We start from the raw sequence: 6,880 nt of genomic DNA, 5'->3' as shown, positions 1-6,880 counted from the left end.
GGAAGGCTTGGACGGGGAAGCACCACCACAGTCAGGAGGATGCACTTCGACCAGACGAAGGCCAGGAGACCTGGACATCCCTGATGAAACAGAAGACGCCTACGGGACTACATCCCACGGCATCAGCAGCTATAAGTATCAATTAACTAATAAGTAATCATGTAATAATTTATATTTTATGGCAACCTTTATCTGAATCATTTGATTCACTTTAATCATAATAACAAATTGTAAATAAATACTTAGTTTCTTTATGTCCATATATACCACTCTTTATTATACTATATAATTTATGGTAAGAACATTTTATAAATATAAAGGTATTTAATTGGTAAACTGGTAAACACACAAACAGCCTTTGGAAAGGAATCCAATCATAATAATAGTTTTTAGGACTCAATTTGTAATCAATTAATTAACTTATTTGTGGATGATTGCCTTCAGCGATTATCCTGGCATCCCGATATATAATCTGCTACTAGTACATAGCAACTACCTTGTGAAACACCGGTGGACAAAGAAAAGACATAGGCTAGGTTATGATTTACTTTAAAGGTTCTATCAGAGAGGTAGGAGCGGATTAAAAGGAAATATGTAGGTGGAAGGAATTGACGAAGTTTATAGAGCAGACCTGGATGCCAGACTCGAACAAAACCTTGTCCAACATCGAGGAAGACTCCCGTGCAGTACACACCGCGCTCCAATGTGGAAGATATGACATCAACCACTCGATGACTCTGTTGTATGGTAGAATGAGATGTACTAAGTCCAAACTGGTGGCCGGGAATAACACGATATGAGTCAAGGATTGGATAGAGGCGGTTTAATAAGATTTTTTCTAGGATTTTCCCATAATGGGGAGTAGTAAAATAGGACGGTAGGAAGATGGATATTCAAGTCGCTAGGAGGGTGCGAATAAGCTAAAAATAAAAAAAAATATGGGGATCAGCTAAATGGCAAAATAAAATAAGAAGAGGAACAAATTGGAATTTTCTAATACCATAATTAGCAGAATTCGTGTAACCCACTCAACTTAAAGAAAAAGCTATAATAAATTATAGCGAAAACTTTAATAAATATTCAGGATTTTTGGTTAGAAAACTATTTTATTTTTACCCTTTTAATTTTAAAGAAGTGGTGATACTATAACAAATAGCAGAATAAAAATAAATATAAAATTGGAATAAATCAAATTTTGAGAACGCCGCCTGGATTACAATACTACCAATGGTTATCCTAGTTTGAAGAGGTTGTAACCATAGAGACTGCATCCTGTAAATTTAAATCATTTAATCCTATAAGTTTTGAGGAATAGAGCTTCAAACGTTAAATTTACAGTTAAATGTTTCCTCTAAAAAGAACTATGTCAGAATATCAGTTCTTTTATTTTTCAACCAATGAGATTAAAATTTATGAGGAAGATAAACTGTTTGTTTTATTTTCTTACACTAAAAACATTCTTTCCAGTTTTCCAGTTTGAACATTGAAACCAAGGCAACGAGCTAAATTTATTGATAAAAATAATATCTTGTTCATTGTTTTTACGATAATTATCCCTAGAATAATTCCTATAGAGTAAAGTGTGAAGTATAAGATGAGATATGAAAACATCGATCTTCAGGTCTTTGCGCATTGTTCTTTACACTATGGTAATGTTATTAAAATAGAAATATAGATAATTGTAATGCTGAAAATTTTGGAAGGTTATGGGGATCAGGTAAAATGGACAATAAAAAAGGAAAAGAGTAATATGACAATAAAAAGTGTCAAATTTTGTATGTAACCTTCAATTTTACATAATTTATCCCACATATGGAATGTTATTGCGCACAAATTTATCTAAATTTGTAACCTAGTCTGTAGCTTTTGGTATTGGTTATCCATGACAAACAGCATGTCTAAAATGGACTTACCTTAAATATTTTGTTTGGAGGGTCGGAGGTCTGTGTAGCAGATATCTCTCAATTCATGCTTCTGTTTCTGAACTTCTTTTTTGATTTGTAGAAAGTGTACTTATGCCATAACGAAGGTTTTTGTCCAAAATTGATAAAACATGTGTTAAAATACGAATTACTGGATATTTTTATAAAGTTCATGTGGTTTAACTTATTTCTTTGAGATGGTATCCAAAGCAATTGTGTACACTTATCTGAAATTGCCCATAGTAATAATTTAATTCCAAGCTAAAAAAAACATCCAAACAATCTTATGGTCTTTAATTTTTTTAAAAAATTATATCTCCTTTGTTCCTAAATTGAAAATAAAGTTCTTGGTCTTATCCCCTTCTTGTTTTGTAATGGTTTTACATTATACGATATTCTATAAATAAAGATCAGATTACTATTTTTTTTATATCAACTTCGATAATATTGATTAATCTTTTACTAGATTTTGACAAAGTAGTCGGCACTGAGTTTTCAATACAATGATCTATGTTTATGCAGGTTTAAAATCTTGGACTTGTGATATTTTTTATGGATAAATTTATTTTTGGAATTGTCAGCATGATTTAGAAATGTATACTGAAAGAAATTGCTGTGTAAGTTAAGGACAGCAGTTCAACTCTGCGAACTTTCTCTTTGATGAACTTTCTGTGTCTGGTAAATCAGAAGTTTAAAGTGTTTGCCTAGCAAATATACTTGAAAACGAAGTTTCCACTGAAGAGCCTGAACATCTTGTTCAAAGGATTTCATGATTGACCACCACGATATTATCACATTTTATGAACATCTATTCCTTCCCATCCAAAATCCTTTGTGAATTCCTAAAAATATCTAGAGAGCGTAATAGACTATGTTGTTTTTTATACGTATCCAAATAGCAATCTGCATTTGTATTATAAAATCAACACACACACTAACCAACTGGTAGCGGCTTCACAAAATTAGATATTATTGTCTGAATTTGCTGTTACATATGATCCCTCAAATCTTATTTATTTATTTTTTTGTAATTTTGCTTACCTGGCAATCTCTAACATATGGAACAGGGATAGAGTAGGGTAGGTCACTTAGGTAACCAATCTATTCTAACAAGAAGAAAAGTGAATTTCATTCAGTGGGACCGCGACGAAATAAAAATGAACCAGCAAAGGCCAGGGACGACTATAGCTGAGGGAGTAATGGTTACTGCAGTAACACCTGTTCGCCAAAAAAGATTTCAATAAATAAAGATTGAAACAAATATCTGCATTGAGATTTAATATGGTAATTGATTATAATAATGTCCTTTTATAGCTAAACATTCTAAGAATATTTAAATAAAGTATTTACACACATCTCAGAGCAATAGAATCATTCACTAACATCTCAAACCAAAATTAGTAAAGAAGAACTGTTTTATAAACAGCATTTTATATGTTATTCCTAATAAAACGTTGTTTACTAAGAAATGGATAATGTAAAAAATACAAAACAAATTAATAAAGAAATAATAAATTTTTGCTTGATAGATGAGGATAATAAAGAAGAAATAATGAAAGAAAAAGTCATTATTAAACAATAGAATATTTTATTGATTTTTAGAGAGCTATCGATTATTGAATATTTATGGGATATTGGGTATTGAGTATTATGTCGTAGAATATTATAAACTATAATTCATTTTATATTTTATTTATTATTATATAATAAATCACTGTAGTTGAGAGACTTAATGCACACTCGTAACTGCAGAGGTGACGGATCGATTCCAGCCTGTGCGGGTAGACTTTTATTTCGTGGTGACTCCACAGAAGGAAAACTCGACCCACTCTGGTGAGAATTAGGTGGTATCCTATAGGTTAACCCCTCTCTCTTGTATGTCAGAAATTGCCAGGAAGGAGGTAAAAAAAAAATAAATAAAACTTATTTAATTTGTTCTCACCGAGGTATTATTGATATTACCTGGTTTTGTATTTCCTTAATTAATAATATGATCGTAATATTTTTTTTATTGATACATTAACTCGATCTAAATCTAATCAGGTCGTTGTAGGCTTTATGTATTATTTTCGGATGCCAGGACTATCTGAATCCCTTATCCGATTCTAGCTAGCGTGTTGGTTTAAACTTGGAAATATATAAACATTACATAATTAATCGCAGTTGAAGTTTGAGGTAATTTAGGATTGAGGGGCTGCAGTTTATAGCCTCACGAAATTATATTCCCAAGTCGTTAGGAAGATATAACGACAGTGAGACTGCCTTGGATTTACTACTGTTATCTTTCATCTTTTAACTTTAATTTTTTTTTAAATTTAATTACTTTATATTTTTAAAGCACCCCTTTAGACGAAACGTTTTCCGCTATTTTAATAGGGATAGTAGGTAAAATAATATAGAAATATCAATAATTTTTATGTACTTAGAGAAATAAAATCCGACAGGAAATGTCAACTTATAATCATTTTTCTGTTTCAAAATTAATCAATTCTCACCTATCGTATAAAAGCCAATAAATATGAATTTCAATTTATAGGAGCATCTAAGAAAAATCTCGTTAAAAAATATTGTAACATTAATTAATTTCCAGTTTTCTTCATTCATTCGCTGGTGATTATCTAAACTTTTTGTATTTACACTATACAGGGCGTCCCGAAACTAGGCATTTTGTTGTTTTTAGTGAGTCACGTGTTTAGAATAATAGAATAGCTAGCTATAGAAAGATAAAATTAAAAACTATTCAAAGTAATCACACTATCATAAATTAAATAAAATTTATTGTAATAAATAAGTAGATTAACTAAATCAATCGAAATTAGCCTTAAATGAGTTTTTGTTTTAGCAAATTTCGTTTTTTTTTTCGTTTTGTTTCTGTGGCATAGGAAGTGGTAACTATAAAAAATATTCAAGTTAAATAATTCTAAATTGCATCATAGTAATATATAAGACAAATATTTGTTTCAAAGCAAGTAAAATATTTCTTTATTAAAACGATTTGAGTGTTACTTTCAATCCATGATTTTATGAAAAATACCTAACGTTATTTATTCTTTTGAAAGCCCTCTTCAAATAATCATTTTGTAAAAATAAAATTTTATAGTTGATAAAACTGAAAGTTAGTATCACTGAACTTTAATGGTTTTGAATTTATTGGTTCCTATTCAACAAATAGCAACTTCCTTTTAACAAATAGTTTCCGACTTTTTTGTATGTGATCAAATTATAGTCCGTACTTACTTTTTGTTGTATTTGAATTGGACTACCATCTATTTAAATTTATGATTCCTCAAATAAGTAATCCTGCATTACACTTTTAGTCAAATCAAGTGTGAAGTCTAGACCAATCCTATCAGTAACAGTTACTACATGAACTTATAAGCTTTTTATAAACGACTTTTTTAGCCCAGCAGAAGGCTGAGAAAACCTTCACAAGTGCCAAAAAAATATGTAAATAAAAGTTAAGTCAAACTATATTTTGTATGTGGAATTTTATTCACTTTACGATGGTACTATTCGCCTATCCCTGAGCCCACTCTATCCCCCACGTGTGAGGGGAAGAGCAGAGTACAAAAGATCCCAGCGCATCTCTCTCGCCGCATCACTGGTAATGAGCCAGTGGAGGCTGAGCAAGTCAAACTAATCTAATAGTTTTAGCTGAAATCCAGATTTTGATTACATACAAATAAGTAAAGCTTTTATCATATATTCACATCGTATATATTAAATATGGCAAAAGTAGAAAGATATTACGGATTATAAAAATAAAGAGCTCTAATGGAAGATGTCGCCAGGATATATTCTGAAAAGCGGACGGCAATCAGTAAAGACCGTACAGACTAAGAATAGACACAGGCGACCATTCCATTAATAGTTATTGAGAGGAACACCTAGACCAATCTGTGAATAGTGCAATCAATGGCAGTTCAACACTTAGGACCCAATCAAAGGACATTATTGATGGACACTCACTATTGACCTCCGACAATTCTTTACAACATGTAGGTAGATATGTTTCTGAAAATATTAAATAATATACAAAAATAGAAATAAAATCGATAAATTAATTACGTTCTTTACACATACATATATAATATTTTAACAAATATTTTAAAACAAATTCATATTTGGAATTTTTCTCATCGTAAGCCGTTAAGAACGGTCATTTTTTTTTTTTTTTAACAATTTAAATGCAAACTTAGGAAAAAATCACTTCGGAATTCAATTTCCATAAGAATCCGTCATCATTGAGACATTTCAGAATTAAATTTCATTATTACAGTCATTTTATTTTTCTAACCCAGTTATGGAAACTCAATTCATATCTTTGTAGGAATACGTATACTGGGATACCCTGAGATGTGGTTTTACCCTCAAGCTTGTTACTGATTTTTCCCCCGATACTTCCTTGACCAGAGATAAAAAAATATGTTGTATAGTTATATTTCTAATAGTATATAGGCTAATGAAATCGGGGCCCTAGCCGGGATTTTTTCAAGCATATCAATATGCAATACTCACTCACAACTGGGGGATAGAGTGGGCTCAGGGATCCTCAGGTCGATTGTGTAAATATTGTATATTAGAGTGTAAATGAGACTAGAGACTATATTATTTTATCATTATGTTACTTTATTTATTTATTTTTCATGCAGATAGTCTGATTATGTTATTCTTCTGTTTGTATATATTTTAAGAATTTTTTTTTTTTTTATTCATTTATTTTATTTTATTTTAGTATGTATAATGCATTCATCACTATTACCTATTGCCCACAACAGTGTGGCAGATTGTAATATCCATCAATAAATAAAAAGTATTATTAGTAAAAAAAAAAAAAATATATCGTACATAATAGTGTAACTGGGGTAGATGTTTTTATTTTAATGCTACACTAGTTCAAAACTTTTCTTAATTTATTTTTTTCTTATTTCTTCATGTTCATAGTTTAACAATTTTAT

At 30.5% G+C, this 6,880-nt stretch overlaps 1 protein-coding gene across 1 annotated transcript in view; it reads right to left on the bottom strand.

The window, feature by feature from the left end:
• LOC106692680 (tubulin alpha chain) overlaps nucleotides 1-2,149 on the bottom strand; it is a 9,629-nt gene extending 7,480 nt beyond the window's left edge. The window contains exon 1 of the mRNA XM_014438778.3: nucleotides 1,914-2,149. The gene's annotated coding sequence lies outside the window, so the exon portion shown is untranslated. The remainder of the gene's footprint in view (nucleotides 1-1,913) is intronic.
• Between the last annotated feature and the right edge of the window lie 4,731 nt (nucleotides 2,150-6,880).

Source organism: Halyomorpha halys, unplaced genomic scaffold (genome assembly GCF_000696795.3).
Source record: "Halyomorpha halys isolate HHAL.00 unplaced genomic scaffold, Hhal_1.1 Scaffold6.1, whole genome shotgun sequence".
Taxonomy (NCBI): domain Eukaryota; kingdom Metazoa; phylum Arthropoda; class Insecta; order Hemiptera; family Pentatomidae; genus Halyomorpha; species Halyomorpha halys.
This window is presented reverse-complemented; position numbering and strand designations above follow the sequence as displayed.